The 19,576-nt window shown below is 35.5% G+C and overlaps 1 protein-coding gene across 1 annotated transcript in view; it reads right to left on the reverse strand.

The window, feature by feature from the left end:
- The window catches only part of LOC114880695 (Down syndrome cell adhesion molecule-like protein Dscam2), a 197,031-nt gene extending 180,495 nt beyond the window's left edge, over nt 1-16,536 (reverse strand). The window contains exon 1 of the mRNA XM_046288128.1: nt 16,474-16,536. The gene's annotated coding sequence lies outside the window, so the exon portion shown is untranslated. The remainder of the gene's footprint in view (nt 1-16,473) is intronic.
- Nucleotides 16,537-19,576: the final 3,040 nt, after the last annotated feature.

The raw sequence follows: 19,576 nt of genomic DNA on the forward strand, positions 1-19,576 counted from the left end.
GTTGAAAACAAATCGAGTTGAAAAGGTTAATTTTTGTAATTTAAAATAAGAAACCCATGACTCATTATTTTGACGAGTACCGTAGTTCTACTATTAATATATACATATATAGTAGGTCACAAAATTGTTCGCTCACCGTTTAAAACAGAATACCTCATTTAAAAATGGACCGAATGATTTGAAGTTTCTCGAGAAGCTATACAAATTACCTTTTAGCTACTAAACACCACTATATGGCTTTCGCGTAAGTCATTTTTTCGAACGGTACGCCACTATAGTGGCTTTCATGGATATCATGTTTTGAACATTATTAATTAATAAAGTATACGTTTTCATATTAGCTATGTATTTCTCGAACTCTTTACTTGAAAATGTATAAATAAATTATAGTTTATTCATTTATATAATATCCAATTATCCAAATATCCAATTACATTCCAATGTAATATCATAGTGGAAAGGGTCATGCACAGTTTACGCGCAGTCCGCGTCGAAGCTTGCCGTATAGATATATTTACATACAGTGTTGCAGAAAGTCCAGCCGTAGCTAAAAGGTTAATTTGTAAAATATGTGCTTTGTCATTTTAAAAAATTACAATTTGTTGAAATCGTGAAAAGAAATAGTGAATGGTAAGTTTTCAACTTTTTTGTGTGAATATTTCTATAATGAAAATTTAAAATGTCTTTCGTAGATTCAAATAAGTTATGCGTATACTGAAAATTCCATCGAGATCGGCTAATGCACTTAGAAGTTACAAGTAATTAAAATTTCCGAAAATCGTGACTTTTCATTTAAGAACGGAACTAGTCACGTTCTTATTGTTAGATGAGAAGTCGCGATTTTCGGAAATTTTAATTACTTGTAACTTTTAAGTGCATCGATCGATCTCGATGGAATTTTCAGCATACACATAACACACTTAAATTTACAAATGTCATATTTTAAATTTTCGTTACAGGCTCAGATTGCCTTTTACTATTTTTTTCCCGATTTCGCCAAATTTTAATCTTTTAAAACGACAAAAGCACATATCTTATTAGTAAATTAATTTGTATAGCTTCTTGAGAAATTTCGTCATTTGGTCCAATTTTAAATGAGGTATGTATTTTGTTTTAAACGGTGAGCGAATAATTTTGCGACCTACTGTATATACACGTTAGTTATACCTACGTTTAAGAGGACTTTATTTTACATTTTAATAGGGATTTAGCAGAGAAACGAAGAAAAATAGTAGGGACGAGCCTCTGCTTAACGAAATGGGTCAAGGTTTGAGTACACAAGCAAGGAGTACCGGCATAAGTACTGCAGATAGCAGCCGTTTTAGTATTAACCCTGGGGAACAAATCTTTCGACGACCCAAATAGCTCCACCGTTTATTTTACATTCAATAAATTGAAGTTTCAATTAATTATACTTTCTTATAAAACTCCATTCACAACGTTAATTAGCTCAATAGATAAAGTGTCCATTAATGATATTACATTGAATATTCCAAAGAATATTATCTTTTCATTTAATCCCATCATTAACAAGAAATACTTCACTTGCCCATTCCACCTTCCTGTAAAAAGAATCACCATCCATTATCCAAAACCTACTCCTTCAATCTATCGCCTCTACTGGATATCTACTATAACGCAACGTACAATTTTTCAATAATCTATAATAATTCTTAAATTATATTTATTACCATTGCGTATTGTCCACTCGACACAAATAAATTTTGCAATTTTGTCATTTTATAAAGAGGTTAATACTTCACTATTCGATTCGTTTTCAAATTTCAATATATTGAAAAGAATTATTTAAAAAGGTAAAATATTATTCGAAAAAGTGCTGCAAACAATTAAAACTAAACCTAAACATATTCTAAAACTAACCTATAAATAGCTGACCACATAAATATATATGAAGCGTCAGAAAATAAATAGATTGAAATAACAAAACATAATAAATTAACAATAAATAAAAAAAGTAATAAAACTAGCTGTTAATGACACTGTCCAACAGTGAATTGGCATTCCGATTCCCACTAGGTGATTTGTACGGTGTTTTGTACGCTGATTACGAATCTGCAAACCGTTTTGCTCCTATACGTAAAGTTTTTGAGAAATTTGATTTTGAAGAAAAAAACATATTTTTCAGATTTAAACATATTTTCTGACGTAATTATAAGAGATATTGAAATTCTATTTACACTAAAAGATTCTGTAGACTTTCCTGAATACAACGATACTTATCTTTAATACATTATAAATGTTTAAGTATGTTTAAACGATCATTGAACGCAGAGGGACTCCGATTTGGCACCAATTGGCATCGGGTGTTTTTTCAAAATAAAAATTTGCTCCATCGCGTGGTATAATTCGATTTTACGCTGGGCCTCTACTTTTTCAGATAAATTGAAAAATATCCTGAAAAATTGGTGCCAAATCGGGGTCCCTCCGCGTTCAATGATCGTTTAAACATATTTAAACATTTATAATGATAAGTGTCGTTGTATTCAGGAAAGTCTACAGAATCTTTTAGTGTAAATGGAATTTCAATATCTTTTATAATTACGTCAGAAAATATATTTAAATCTGAAAAACATGTTTTTTCTTCAAAATCAAATTTCTCAAAAACTGTACGTATAGGAGCAAAACTGTTTGCAGATTCCTAATCAGCGTACAAAACACTATAAGAATCACCTAGTAGGAATCGGAACGTAAAAATAAAATAATTTTTAACAAAAAATACAACCGACTTCGAAATGCACTTAAAAGTATGAAATAATTTTTACTTTATTTATACAAGTACCCAGCAGCTATTAATAAAACCTATTTACTCGTTAAATAGTATACTAAATACATTTCAACCTTTTCGGAGGCGGCGCAAAATTGAAAACTTTTCTTCTACTAGAAAGATTCTAGTTCATGCGTCGGCAACCTATCAAATCATTATTGGCAGCATCGTATATTCGGGTATTTTTAATTTTGCGCCGCCTCCGAAAAGGTTGAAATGTATTTAGTATACTATTTAACGAGTAAATAGGTTTTATTAATAGCTGCTGGGTATTTGTATAAATGAAGTAGAAATTATTTCATACTTTTAAGTGCATTTCGAAGTCGGTTGTATTTTTTGTTAAAAATTATTTTATTTCACACTTTTTAATGGAACGAGCAGTATTTGTAGGATGCCGTAAGGTAGTTTACCGTTCTTATTGGTTAAATAGTTTTTAACGATAACAAGTTCCATACAAGTTATAACAATAGTTATTAACAATAACAAATCGCATAAATTTTTGCAAATGAGATATCGCGGAAATATCTCCTATTACATGCCTTGCAGAGTACACATGTATATGTACAAGAAACAGTACAGAATCGGCGGCTGCATGCTGACTCATACACCGGTAGAGATACGTAGGCATACGTAGAATTCATAATTCTAATTATGCATAACGAAAAAGTTGTTCAGAATCATGTCTCCGACAACATATTAAAAGGTCATTGAAATCGTCCAATCTTGACATTAAAAACTTCTTGTATTTTGCAATAATAATGAAAAAATGAAAAATTTTTTTTCAATGGGATCAATCGGAAGACATACCCTACAAGATAAAAAGGTTTCGTTGCGATTGGTCTATCCATCTCGGAGTAATCGGTGAACACACAAAAAAAAAATACATACTGATCGAATTGAGTAACCTCCTCCTTTTCGAAGTCGGTTAAAAAGTTAAAATTTGTTGGACACTGTAATCTAGGTGGCGGCTCCCAATATCTAGTTCATTGCTTATGCTTGGTAGTTTTATGTTAGGTTTAGTTTTAATATAAAATAAAAAATACTTGCAATTGTTTACAATATATACCTTTCATAATATTTTACCTTTTTAAATATATCGATGTTACGGACAAAATCCGTTTGAAATAAATGTTTATCTACAAAAGCCACAGAGAGGCATATTTAATCACCCAAGCCTAGTGGACAATTTCAGGGTGGTACACGGCCCTTCGAGAGCACTGGATCCAATGCAGTAGTGCATGGGTTCCATGCCTAGAAGCCTTTACACGCACAGGGAAACCTGTGGCCGTGCGTTTTGCCGTAGCACCGAGAGTATAAAACTGCTCGGGACTGGCAAACGTCACCGTAATACCGGGAGTACAGAACTGCCCGGGAGTGGTGACCCTTACCATAGCACCGAGAGCCCAAGCTGCTCGGGAGAGGTAAGAACCGGACACAGATGAGCTAGCTCGTACTGTGGCCGGAAGGCTGTCTGCGAGATCAGTAGCGATCGAAGGAGATTCGTGGGCATGCCACAGGATTTGGAAATACTCAGCGCGTTGGGGATCCGTTAGAAGAGAAAAAAGAATCGCGACGGTTCGGTACTAGAGATCGGTACGCAGCACGAAATCGCGGCTGGGGCTGCGCCAATTAGACGCGAGAGTGGCTCTGATTGGTGCGTGCGTATTTTCCGATCGGCACTCTTGGGGGTCCGCGCTAGAAAACCAGGAGGCCCTCCAAAAAGCGCGAATGCACACATGTCACACGTCACGAAGGAATAACTGTATAACTTTCTTTACCGAAATAGAGTCACTCTGGTTTGCACACGTTGGTGATAGAATCTATCGTTACAGTACAATCGAAGTTTTAAAGAATCAAAGATACCTAGCAAATAGTAAAATATTATCGCAAATAGCTTTACAATCTTCAAACAACCCAATCCCAATACAAGCATCCATCAACTTATCAAATACGTTAATAATTCTAACGATCAAAACTTGGACCGATAACATCGTTTGTAAATTTCCCATCCTCATTGTCTCTCGTCACGAAGCTACAAAGCAACCGGTTGTTTCGTGTTACCGTTGTCCCGGGTCCAGCCCTGCCAGCCGCAGAGTATCGTCGCGTTTGATGGCTCGGCCATTCTCGCTGAATTACGATGGAAGCGTGTGTATCTCGCTTGAGTGTATTCCACTCCGACGATTTCTCGTTGGTTCGGTCGTGCAAACCGACAGGCTGCAAGCTTGCCCCTTTGTGGATGTACCCCACATGGGCCAGCCGCGTGTGACCCACTACTGTGCTTGATGCTACGTGTTCCACCATCATGGTACTTTCGTTCGACGACGCGGTAAATGAATGCACCGTACGCGCCAGTATTTAACCGGATATCCGGTGTACACCCGGGATAGGAAACGCGGTGAACGGCTTCGATATCGCCCGGCCATTCGCGTCTATAGCGACGATCTCATTCGATTTGTAATAATGAATGGAAACTGCTAGCTGTATTAGGATACCTGCCCTGTTTGATCCTTATATAGGCAATTTGAATATACATATATCTAATCATCGAAGCTTCTATATTTAATAATTTTAAATACAGAGGTGGGTACTACATGTATTATACCTGAGTGTCCATTGAAGTTTTAATATAATATTTAGTTTTTGTTTAAATATTAAAATGGGTACAGTACCGAGCATGGTAGTTTTCCCGCACTTTCGGCTCTCACCTTTCCCCCTCCCTGGTCCCGGTGGAACTGACGATGTAGAGGCAAGGGCCTCATATGTATTGGCCTGTCACCCCCCACCAGTTACGTATGAACGTTTACACGAGAAAGTTTGAATTGATATTTATGTTTCTATTGATATATTTTAACCCTTGAACAGCGAAGTCTGGGTCAATTCAAATTTACCAAGCGTAGATATGTAAGAGTATTAACCTAAAATTGAATGTATAATTTTTAAGCAAAAGAAGTTCATATATTGGAAAAATAATTTTTAAAGGAACAATGTAAAATTTAGAAAATGAAAATAATATGAAATATAGAATGAAATTAAAATTAAGCTCTCTTCATGGTCCGCTATCAAGAGTTAATTATTTACTAAATTTTATGAAATTTAACAATTAAAAATTATATTATTTTACTTCTAAATCACTTTTAATATTAATATAATCGAAATTATTTCACCTTCCTTAAGGAAGCTTACTATTTGTTAATAGCGTATTGTACATAGATATCTATTGAAGCTTTGATATTTCATTTCTTTAAAATATAGAAATGGGTATTGGTTGTATTGTTAACTCAAAGGGGCAATACATTGACTGCTCCTTTGAACTGATCAATAAAGGTGCACCACTGAATAAAAGTTCCCGATAGATTTTCAACAGATATCGTCTAAACGAATCGTCGAGCTTTCACGAGTTGTATCTGGTCTTCTTTCCGAGCAGGTTGCTGAAGAACAGCCCCGACGTACAACGTCAGTTGAAGCGTGTGTTATCGGGATATCGGATCACCCGATAGCGAGAAATCGATAGGTATTCCACTCCCACTACAGGTTTTCGAGGAACCGCATTACCGACTCACCCTCCTTCGATCCGGGAAAAGAAGTGGTCGGCATTGGTGAGTTTATTAAGATTTGCGAACTTTCCCCTTCGTAAATCTACGGGAATTGGCCACGGTCAAACACTCGACTCTGCATCAATCGAAGAAAGAGGGGTATAATTTTACGAGAGAATTCTTGTCTCTTCTGAAATGTTTTGCTGCTTTCATAGATATTTTCTAGTTACGATTTTAAGAGAGGTAAGAGAATTTTCGTTATTTTTCTTATTTGTTCTTTTCTTTGGAGGAGATAACGGTTTTTTGATCAAACACCATATCAGACATTAAGAGCAACGTAATCTTGTAACAGAGTTTCTTTTTTAATGCGTTGCAGAGCAAACGGCCACGGTCATACGATGAATAATTTAAGGGCTGAAAGCTTTCGGGCAAACATCCGACGATTTAAAATTCCGATTGACCCGTTCGGTCTGCCTTGAAAACACTCCTCGGTTAATATTAACGACCGATTTAATTATTAGAAACAAGTTCATCAATCTGATGTAGGTATATTAAATATAATTTCTATTATTCCAAATATACAAATTTTATTTGGAATAAGATAATCGTAAAATTGCATGTTTGTTGGTTTGAAATATAAACACTTTGCGTTGGGCGGTTATAAGTTACCTTTACTAAAGAAAGGGTTAATACTAGAGGAATACGGGTACTCGAAAAATTGGATAGGGGTTGGGTCGCGAATTTTTATCGAGTTTAGTCGGGATCCCGAAAGTGTTTATTCAGTACATAAATTTGTTCGGGTACCCGTAATTTCGGCACTCGAAGTCGACTCGAGGCCCAAAAGTCAATTATAATACATCCTCTTATACACGGTAACATATGAAAATACTTAAAAATCTAAGGGTAAGCGTGAAAAATTATGCTCCGAATGCAGTGTAGATTCTCAAATTGAGTTTCGGATCTTGAGGCAGGTTCGGGTCCTGAAGCGAGTTCGAGTTCGGAGTTGACATTCGGATTCCAAAATTGCGGATACCCCAACAAATTGCTGGACAATTTTTCGAGGTCCCAACCAACCCAACCCAATCATTATCCGATCCAACCCGACCCGAGCCGATCCAATCGTTACTCACCCCGACTCGATCATTACCCAATCCGAACTTAAACTTGGGTGCCCAAATTTTCGAGTACCCCCACGTACTTAATTAACACCAAAGGGTTAGTACCATGTAATTAACCCAAAAAGTCTTAAATATTTTCTTTTAAATACTTACCGAATATTAAAATAAAAATATAACTCGATAGTAATCAGAAATTACTTTGACAGAGGATGGACGCATCCCGTGGTCGATTTACAACGCGATTACACGAATCGAAGCGCCTCGTCGTTCAGATATTCTGATACACAACCGCGAAGGGCCTAATCCATACAAACCGCAATCCAGCGACGATAAATAGCCATTTCACAGGGCGTAGGGATAAGCATCTAAATACCCCATGTCCTACGTACCCTCGGATCCCGATACTCCCAATGCGGTAACAATTAGCTACCTACAACAATCCCTTGTGTAGCGTAACGAGATATAAACACCTTATGATTGCCCTTGGGGGATTTCGTAGCCCTAGCCAACGATAAAGCCTCGCCTATTTATAGGGGTTGGTGTCGAGAAGGGGTGAAACGCGACCGAGGGTTGTAACGAGAGGCAAGCAAGCATTTGGACGATTTAATGCGATCGTTCCTATTCGATTGAATGAAATACAACTGTAATAGGGAACAGGGTGGCTTTTTGCCAGACACCGCACCAACTGCTTTTTAAATTGTCTCTACTTTCTTTTTCATTGAGTTAAGAGTGTGTTTCATGATTAAATTCCAATGTAATTTCTAGCCAAATGAAAGGTATACAAAGATGTTCATTATAATGATTGCTATAATTTTATAAACACTTTGATACAAACTTTTATAATTTTTTTAAACACTTTGATACAAATTTCTGTAATTTTTTTAAAAATTGATACAAATTTCTATAATTTTTGGAACACTGATACGAATTTCTATAGTATAAAATAAAAAATTCTAAGTCATTGGTAGCTCTAGTATTAAATTTGTATACAAATCCATCACAAATAATATTAAAAATATTGTAAAAATAATAGACATAATTAGTTAAAAATAAAAATTTTCAACGTGACAGTGAATTGGTGAAAAATTGCAATATTCAAATAGTGTGTATGCTATTTAAAAATTCATATTGAGCATTGTGAAAATCTAAGTGTTAACGTAGCCAAAATTTTTACGTAATTCAATTCGCATTGGTGGTGGTTCGTTGTTCCAGGAGACAGGAAATGACGAGTTAAAATTTCACCGTTTTGTCCTAGGGTCGAAACAAAATGTGTCGGTTTGCCGGTCAAGAGAAACTTCCATAGCGGGCTTTTTACACAATTACAAACTCCCAACGACTTCCCTCGCGCGTTTGTTTCTCGCGGACCTAATTACGTAGACAAAACAGGTCTCGCTCGGGGCACGAGAATCCGAGTTTCGGAAGTCTGACGAATTAATTTCAGTAATTTTTCCATCTAATGCTTTTTTTCACCCTCTTTTTATTCTCAACGTTCGGTTGAAATTGTATTCGAAACTTTATTACCCTTATCGTGGAACTCTGATTCTATTGCTTCTCTTTTTCATCTTTTAATTGGATTTTGTCAAAGCATAAACGCTGGTTTGTAGGTTAACAATAAGTTTGACAGAAATTTTTGTTAAAGGTGGAGAATATTTTTGCTTTTCAGTAGAGCAGAAAATTTGAAGTACTAAAAAGATAAATGTAATTTTAACAATGAACAATTTTAGTAAACTAAAGCCATCACATTTTCAAATGAAAAATTTTCATATTTTAAAAAAGCAATACTTGAAGAAATAATATGAAATTTGAAAAGTATAATTAAAGGTTAATTATACAATATGGTGACGAAGTGCTTTTTACTAACTGTATTTCTTTTGAATCCTTTAAGTGTTGTATTTTTGAAACTGCGAATTCATTATTATTCTAAAATGTGTTAAAATTACGAATATATTTCTTGTTCTATCTAAATTTTGCTAGCAAAGCGAATTGTTTTCTTCGTAATGAATATACTCGTCATTATCCCTCGAATAGCGGAGTTTGGGTCAATCTAGACCCAAACTTACAAATCATATACAAGGATATTAATCTCAAGTTAAATGTATGACTTTTAAACAATAGAGTTTTATGTACTGTAATAGAAGAATAATTTTTAAAGAAACAGTGTAAGATTTATAAAATGAAAATAATATGAAATCCAGCATTCAACTAAAATTGTTCCTATCTCCATGAGGGTTAAACAGAAATTTGCTATTGTTTCTTAACAATTAAACTCAATGTAAACATCGAAACGGTTAGAATATCTAAAATAAATAAAAATCAAATTTCCGCGTATTTCTTGACCGAATAAGGGGTCAAAAATAACGAAAATCACATATGGTATGGATCTGAGGAATCGTCAGCAGAAAAGAAACGTGTCGCCTATTACTAGTAAGTGTAGACCCATATCTTTCCGAGTAGCGAGCTGTTTTTAATCGCGTACACCCGTGTAATTTGCATTCACGAGCAATTTGCGCGACAATTAAGGGGAATCTGCGATTGCACCGGCGCGGCGTGACGCTGCGACACACTTTAGAGCACGGACGAGAAGACAATGGATGCTGCTCTCATTTACGAAAAGCACCTAGTTATATAGTAAAAGTGAAGAGGGTGTAGTGGGGTGAGCCACGTTTCAGACAAACATCGCATTACCGTTTTTCTTGTTTTCCCTCTCCTTTTTTTCGGCATAGTTTCTTGAAAGTGGCCTTCGTCTCGTTTTGAAAGACTCGAGCTGTTTATATTCTCCAGAGTTCTTTTGCTCGAAAAGTGTATACGTTAATTACTTTTTCTTTCTCTTTCAATGCTTTTCAAGAAAACAGTGATTAGTTAGATAGAGAGATTTTAAATTCCAAATTATGAAGACATCATTAACGTTGAAGAGATAAAAGTAATTATACAATTGAAGAAAGAACTGTTATACAAAAGCCTCTCGTTATATTGCCGTGGATGAGCTATATAAACGGACAATTTTTCAAGTCACCGTAGTCTCATTTGGAAGGAGGAAAGAGAGATAGAAGTGTATCGTCTTTATATGCTAAGGGTTGAAAACCAAATTACTCACGTGGCAATATAACGAGTATCTACTGTACTATTTTCTACTGTAATATTTCTTGAATAATACATATTTAATTATGAAAATATGAGAACTACTCTGAAATATTAAATTCTTTTCATTAAAAAGTTTGCAATTTAAATTCAGTACCATAATAATTATAATCTGAACTATTATTTCCTGTTTCAATTTTTAGAAACTTAAAAAATATAAAATTTTGCAATTAAACATTACTACCAAAATCTCATCTCGACCCTAACGCAACGAAATTCAACGAGCGTTTTTCCTCTTCAAAAAGGAAAGCAGATTTCCTCGACACTTTCACCAACGTTACGGTTGTTCAGATAGCAAGGAGAGGAAAAAAACGATAAAAAAGAGAAGCAGAAAGTATAAGAGGTCGTGTTTGAAGCAGAGTCCTCGTTTTTTCGTGAAACCACCCTTACGCACGTGTGGATCGCGATCGTGATTCTTACGCCCTTGCCGTCGGGCATACGGTGAAACTTAGCTGGGTAGAAGAGAGACGGGGAACGGCTTATGGGGAAAAGTTTTATGGTGGCCAAGGTGAAATACGCGTCGGCTGCTCGGCAGTGACGTATTTAAAGCGTTCTGTTTAATGGAATATTTAGCGCATCGGACTCTGCTTAAGAAGTATCCAGCTCGCGAGCGGAATTTCAATGGCTCGTGAAACGAGAAAGATTTCTATGGGCTAGCTTTCTGCCTCGTGCCAGCCTTCGGAATACAGAATGAACGAAACACGTTCTGGAAGAATAATGTATAATTGTGATGGGGTACGCGCGAAATAGTTAATCCTCTGCCTTATAATATCGTTTCACACACGTGGCGCAACTTACAGTTCAAAAACTGGTGATTTTCAGTATGGTTGCATTTCAAATGTAATTGTAACTATAATTTGCACGATCAAGGATCGTTCAGTTTGTTTCAACTCTAATTGGCTCAACTATCGAAAAAATTATAAGAAAGGGATTAACCCTTGGACAGATCATGGAGATAGGCCCAATTTTTATTTTTAAAGTTTGTATTTCATACTATTTTCGTTTTTTAAATTTTACACTGTTCCTTTGAAAATTATTCTTTTAATATATGAAACTCTTTAAAATCTTTTAAAATTATGCATTTAACTTTAGATTAATATTTTTGTATATATTTTGCTAATTTGGGTCTCGATTAACCAAGACTCCACTGTTCGAAGCTTAACACTACCAACCATGAGAGTATGGAGACTTGGTTAAGAAGTCTTTATTCATAAATAATTATTTTTGATATGGTCATCCCACTACACATTTACTAAATAATAAGTCAATAAAATCTTATTTTCTTAAAATCTCCATTTTCCTAAAAGAGGTTTTTCTATGCCTATCTTACATTAGAATTAAATCAAAAGAAAATAATTGGCCTCTTTGTTATCAGTCAGAGGTCGTTCTTCCTTACCTGTTTGTTTATTCGACATATAGCAAAATATTGTTTATTTACTTGACATTTGATAACGTATCGTTATAATGTATCTACAATGTATATAATCTCTCCATTGTAACAAGTTCCTCAAATTTGTTGAATAAAATTTGCAATTTATGGTTTGGATATTCGATGATACTTTTTGAAAATGTTTATGAAATGATAATACGAGGTGTGCGTATCCGTCGTATCGGAGGATTACCCTGAACGAAGTTCAACACAAAGGACATTTTTATGTAAATCCTTCAACGGATAGACAATAATTCTAGGTATTAAACGACGGGACGCCGGGTAAATCTGAAATCTCTGGTGAGATACGGCGCACAGCAGAAAAATATAGAATTCAAGAAGTTATCTAGCAGAAATGAACGAAAAAGGTGAAAATATTCAAAATTAAATAATAAAGATAGATAGAATTGCAAGAGGCGCGAAACGGAACGAAGAATCACCCTGAGCGGAAAGAAAACGAGCAAAAGGCAGGAACCGAGGATCGACGCGGATCCTCTCCCGAATTCTTCAATCGATTGTTTGCAGTGGAATCGGGCGCAGGACAAGCGTGGAGAGGTATTTGCCCCGATGAAAGGCCCATTCAGGCCGAGACAAAAGCGCCGCCGGCTTTCCAAGCGCGATCGATCCGCGTCTAGGATGGGACAGATGGAACCTGCGAGCGGACAAATTCGAGCAACCGTTCTCGAATCGGCACTTTGCGTCGCGACGCGACACAATCGGGAAAGCACCATGATCGCGGGCCTCATTCGTTACGGGTTGAGCAAAACGGAAGATCGGAAGGGTCTGCTCTTTGATTCTAAAACAAAAGCAGATATGTAAAACATATCATTTATCGTACTGATTCTTGTTTTTAGTGTTTAGTGAATAAGGGTAGAATGTCATTTTTGGGATTAAATCAATGTTAGAAAAGTTTTGTGTATTTGGAAAATTCAATGACCCAGAAAATATGAAATAAACCCGTTATGCCTTTTGCAACACTTTGAATACTAAAATTAAAATTTTCACAACCTTCAGAAAATAAAATTAACCCTTAATGCATTTTGCAGCATCTTTAACTCTGAAATTATAATTTCTATGAATTTTAGAAAACGAAATTAATCCTTAATGAATTAACAACACCTTGAATATTAAAATTACAATTCCCTAAAAAAAAAAAGAATTTTAATTTTCCATTTCACTCAAAACACCACTTTCAAACATTTTTCCACGCCTTCAACGACAAAGCGTAGATAATCAAATCTTCCAGCCCCGTGGAACTCACCACTCCCTGCTATACGACCGTTCGATCCATAACGATGAAATATTAATTTCTCCGTAAGCGTCGAGTTTTTTGCATAGTAATAGGTGGGGCAGATGGTGGACGAGGTAGGACAGGACCGATAACGACGGTTCGTATCCGGCTGGGGTGTGCCAGCGAGGTCGAAAGGCCGGTTAAAGTGCAACGAGAGGTCGGCCTCGCTCGTCATTGTCGGGACAAGCTTTGATCTACGAGAGCCATCCGGTTGCGGCCACGCGTATCTCCGAACGCGTAATTAGCGGGAAAACGCTCGTCTCGCGATCGCATCAAGAAAAATTTACCAGGTCAATTAAATCCCACTTTAACGCATTGTTAATCGAATAATAAGGGGAAGGAAATTACAAGTAACATTAATATTATATTATTCAAGTAAGGTCTCAGTAGCAAAGTGTATAAATGGTATGTTTTACTACTTATGGCTATTTTCAACGAAAAATTGCCAAAATTAATTATTTAAAAATTAAAAATTATTTAAGGTAATTATTTACTATTTGGTTGCCATCTTTAATTTCCTTTCATGTTTCAATATATCAAAAAGTCTTGTTGAAGAAGCTGAAATATCGGGTAAGGTGGCTAAAGCACTTATAAATTGGTTTTCCATTTAAACCAAAGATAACTATTGAATTACTTTATATAAATATATATACAGGGTGTTTCAGTTTTAATCGATCAAACTGAACCAGTATGTTCTATGAGTAAAAATAGGAAAAAAATGTTATATAAACATAGGTCTGAAAACGCTTTATAAAAAAGTTATAGCCTAAGCTTAATTAGCCTATAAATCATCATAACAGTACAGATATTTACACAATTCGATCTTTGCATTATCACGTTCAACTATTCCCAATAATAAACATAAATAAAAGTAATCATAATAGATTTTATTAATGCCTTCGACTTACTGTTACATTCCGATGTACCAACTATTCTCGCTATTAAATAGTATACTAAATACATTTCAACCTTTTCGGAGGCGGCACAAAATTAAAAATATCCGAATAAACGATGCTGCCAATAACGATTTGACTGCGGTATGGCGAACTTGGAAATTAATAAGTCGCAAGAAAAAACACGACACGTTATAGATACAGCTGAAAACATTTGTAATTGTATGTTGTTAGAACATATTTATGTACTTTAATTGTAATTTCGCTTTGTACATATGTATATCCAAAACTACGATGACAGATTTTGAGTTATCCATAATTACCTTTGCCCCGCTGTTACTTCTGTCCCCGTTTTCCCCTACAATCATTGTTAAAAGTATTAACACCTTGGTACCTCATATCAGTATCTTTTTCTCTATTACTATGTTAAGAAATAGAATTTATCGTCATTTTAATGAAAAATTATTTCGTTCATTAGAAACAGGTTATATAGAAGCTCGTTTACACGTAACCATGCTAACACGTGTGTGTGGCCACGTGAAAGGGCCCTGTGTATCGTCCAGTGTATGGATGTCCAATGGGCAAATACACGCTAGGCCGAGCACGAAGGCAGCAGAAGCTGTCGTGTCATTATTACTCTGTCGCGACTCTCCGCGCACGAGATCGTGAACGGCATTCGGTTCGTTATCGAAGGGCGTGGTATCGTGATCGATTTTAGCGCTGTCCGGTCAACGACAGAACGATACGTGTTTTCGATAACGAAGTTCCACGTTGCTGCTTGTTATTTGGAGGTGGACGCGATTAAAATTTGCTCGATTCGCCAGTCGATAATATACCTTCGTACCCTGTCCTCGTAATAACTTGACGATTATTTGGCAAATTAACACCTTCGGTACCGCAGTAGAAACATAAAAGTTTAATAAAATATACTGAAATTCAATTTAGTTCAATCGCAAGAACAATAATGATAAATAAAATAGAGTAGTAGGTCGCGTTTTGAAATAACTATGTAAAACTAGTTACAGTTTTAATTGGTACATTCTTTATGTCCGTTTCAACATCAAAATATTGTTAGAACGGTAATAATCTCGAGGTTGTTTTAAAAGCGAACGAATAATCGTGGTTCGCGCGGAACGAATAGCGCTGTAAGTAGTAAATGTCAGCCACGGCAGCTACGTGTCTGACCAATGCCATGTTTTACTACGGAAATCGTAACTCGCGCTATTAAACATTGCAGAAACCATTAAACGTATCTCATACGTACTAAGAGATATCAATTGTTCATTTCGTTTCTGAATATATGATCAATGCATATTAATCAAATATTTTAATCAATTTTTTATTTTATTTCAACTTTTTTATTTGATACTAATTAACGCATCGACCGTGATGAATATCATCGGTGCTCCTCGTCACAAATTTCATTCAGTCGAATGCAATTACAGAACATCAAATTGCAAAATGAAAACGAAATATAAATACCTTTTCATTGAACTAATTAATGAAAGAAAATTATGAAAGTAATGGTCATTCGTATTTTTAATTATTCTTAATGCTCATTTTTTAAATAAAGTTCTAATGACCGTTTAACAAAATGATTTCTTTATATTATTTTATTTATAGTCGCATCAACAATTTAGTCAGTAGCGGCTATGGCTAATTCATGTATTGGCTAAAATGATTTTTTATTTTATTATATGATGGCAAATGATTATATTTAATTCTCTTCTTTTCATTTCTTTCATTTACCAATTTTCTACACTAGGTGTTAGCAACATTATTGATAATATCATGGCCAACACCTAATGTAAAAAATTAGAAAATAAAAAAAAAAGGATAAATTGTTATTTCATTAAATTAACATCTAATCAGGAAAACGAAAAATGCAGTTCATTGATGATGACTAATATTGTGAGTGATTAGATTGTTGAAAACGATGATGGGTTAATGGCACACAGATTTAATTGATGAATCACCGATTGTTAATAAGTTAAAAGCGTCGAATCACGTCATGAGCGTTGCTGGATGTCGGTAATGAATTAACCTTAAACACGCGACTAATTTCAGACGAGCAGTTAAGTGTATCACTCGATACCAGTGATTCGGTTACGAAACAAATTTCGAAATCGAACCGCAATTTACAGCTGCCCTGGTTTCCAACGATAATTGTTGAACAATCAATTTTCCACAAATTGCAATACATTTCTGATCGCATTTACGGTCACCTGTCTGTTCGGATAACAATTCCATTCAAAATTTGATAATTTATATTTTTCAAAAACTTACGTCAAAGAACTGTGATCGTTCGGATCTCGCCTTCACGTTAACCTCCGAACTGCACACCCACTCTAGAAAAAAAATTAAGAATTTGTTAGTTATTGAGAACAGAATCGCGTTTAGCCCTAGGCAAAATAGGCACGTGCCCAGAGTCCGCTGAAAAAAGGGGGTATTTAATTAAATAATATATATAAGAAGGGTTTCAGTTTTCATTTGTATGCCCAGGGCCCGAAAAGCTCTAGACGCAGCCCTGGCCGCTAAAAGTTACTTTTATTAAAAATTTTTATCTGTGGAATTTTAATAAATAATTCTATAAGGAAAATGTGAATGCTGCGAGTTTATTGTAGTTGCCAATCTAATATTTATTGACAGTTTCTTTGTAAAATCAATTTTGTTCTTTTTTTTTAAAGTAATACTTTGATTAAGTTTGATGGAGTAACAAATGTTTTACTACGTTCAAAGTATCACGAGTACTTTTGAGATGTATAATATACCCGTTTCTCTGGAAACTATCCCTAAATGTGGTAGAAGATTCCATTAATAATAAATCCAAGCATTTCAAATAGCTGTTCCATGTGTTTCATGCTATTGGAAATCAATAATATCCGAAAAGGTTCCTTCACCTCTGCACCAGGAAGTGTTCTGTGTGACACAATTTCAATAACCCTTTTCAACTTATATACTACTAATATTATTTATATTTTAAAAATATCACTTTTCAAACAAATTTCAACCATTTCATAAATGAGTGCCACCTAAACCAAAATTCAAGAATTGGAGTTAAAAAATATTGTACACTTAATTGCATAGCTGTCATATATTTCTGTTTTGTTCTCTAATATAATAATTGTACAAAATAAAATAAATTAACAAGTACAGGATTATCGTGGTCGTCGTGATTGGCTAGAAAAAACGTTTCTAGATGTGTGTAATCGGTTTACACATAGAGGTTTCGATTCGTGTCGCACGTCATTAATTCCGTTTCCCGTTGTGTTTCATTGAACGCGACATGGTTAGACTTATTATTCTAATTAATACACGACGCTCGATACGCGCGTATTAGCGTACCATTGTTGCTCCATTAAATGCAACACGATTCCCTGGTCAAATTTAAATTTCAAATTGACTCAAACTGCGACTGAATCGAATATTTTCGGTGATCATTCCTCTACAAAATAACAAAATTTTATTAATTTATGAAATTATTTTCCTTTTTTTAACAAGCATGTTGATATTATTAATTTCAAATAACAAAAACAAGTAATCAGTGGTACCAATATTTTAAAGCTGCTCATTTCATCCCGATTCTTTTCCTTTCATCCAGCATTCTGGTTTCCACCCCTGACCAGCAGGAACTTCCTGTTCCCTCGTGAAACCCTCTCTTCACTCTATGTTCACCATTCCCAAAGCGTAGAACGAAATCGTAAGCCGCTTAGAGACTTAACGTACCCGACGAAAATTCTAGCCGGCTCATACGAAATCCTCTGGCCTGTTTCGCCCTGTTCTTCCCTGCCTTTCACCTCCCGTCGTACAACCGGGATATAAACAAAAACCAACGACCTGTGTGTGACGAGATACGAGAGCAAAATCTTAGTCCTGTCAAAAAATAAGGTTAAATAGATAATCTTCAAAGATTAGGGACAGGGTACTGAGAATTTTATTAAAACAAGTGAAACTTCACATTATGCAATGCATAGTTATGAAGACCAGTTATGAGGACCATGGAGAGAACCGTAATTTTAATTCAATTTTATCCTCCACCATATCATTTTTCTCTAAATTTGACACTGCTCCTTTAAAAATGATACAATTAACTCTTAATATTTTTTATACATTTTTTAAGTTTGGGCCACAATTAACCCAGGCCCCGCTATTCGAGGGTTAAACTAATTATCAAAAATAACTATTCCAGAGTAACGTAGTATCGAAATGATTTTTTTAAGGTTATTTGAAGAAACCTAAGTATTCTTGAGTATTATAAGGTATATATCAGCTGAGATATCGTAAAAACCGACCCTTATGACTATGGGGGTGGTTCGGATGCAATAAATTACAGGAGTAGCAGTAAGTAGCAGACTGTCCTGGTGTTTATCTCCCAAAAGAACCTGTTGCGATTCAAGACTGCCACTACAAGATCCTGAAGAAAAAAGAAATTGCTGCTGCTTCTTATACACCCCTTGTGGAACCTTACTTTTATTATTTTCATTAAATCTCAATGGTGAATAGATACAATAGAAAAATTGTAAATATAAAAACAAACACACAAAAGCTTTTATGAATTCCCTTTCTCCTACAAAAAGCAGGGAACATCCCTTTTCCATCTAGTTCGTCTTCTCTCCAAAAGAGAATGAACATCCTGTTTCTTCGTCAAACGTCCAGCAGGACAGGTTTTTCACATAATAAAGCCGAAGCGGAGGAAACGTTCCATGACATTCGAGAGCCTCCGATTTCAGGGAGTTATTTGCACCCTGGAAACGATGGGGTGAGTAAAGAGAGGAGGGGAAGGTGGAGCATCCCTATCGAGTTTCGTATTCCATAAAGTACTTCTCTCAGTCCTGTCTAGATTCTCAAACGGTCACGAAACTCGTGCGTGAACGATTTCTCGTCAAGTAGCCCGTCCCTTTGCTTGTTTCCCTTGTAATTCTCGCGATATTGCATGGCAACGATTCGATCACATTGTGCTCTCGATACTTTCGACAATCGGAGCCGACTTCTTCTATCGGTTAAATTATTTTCTCTCCACCCTCTGTGTATCCCCACTTTGTGTAGACTCAATACTATTCGTTTCCTTTACGCGCATATTCTATTTCATGATTTCTCTGTGTTTCCATTCTGGTATATTTGATTTCCTTCTTCCAACTCCGTCCGCTTTTTGAACCTTTCTCTGTTTCGTTTCGCTTCGCTCTTTCAGTTTGTTTGAAACTCGGGAAAGTCTAGGATATCGTACTTTTTCTTTTTACAAGCATTGTCTCGAGCACCAGACGGAGAGACAAACACTTCGAACAATCTGCATGATTTTAGCATTGACTTGATGATATGCAAACTTTCGTAAATGGTTTTACAAAAAATATTCCCTCGGTTGTATTTCCTCGACGATGCGAAATAGAAAAAT

The sequence above is a fragment of the Osmia bicornis genome, chromosome 12 (assembly GCF_907164935.1).
Source record: "Osmia bicornis bicornis chromosome 12, iOsmBic2.1, whole genome shotgun sequence".
NCBI classification, from domain to species: domain Eukaryota; kingdom Metazoa; phylum Arthropoda; class Insecta; order Hymenoptera; family Megachilidae; genus Osmia; species Osmia bicornis.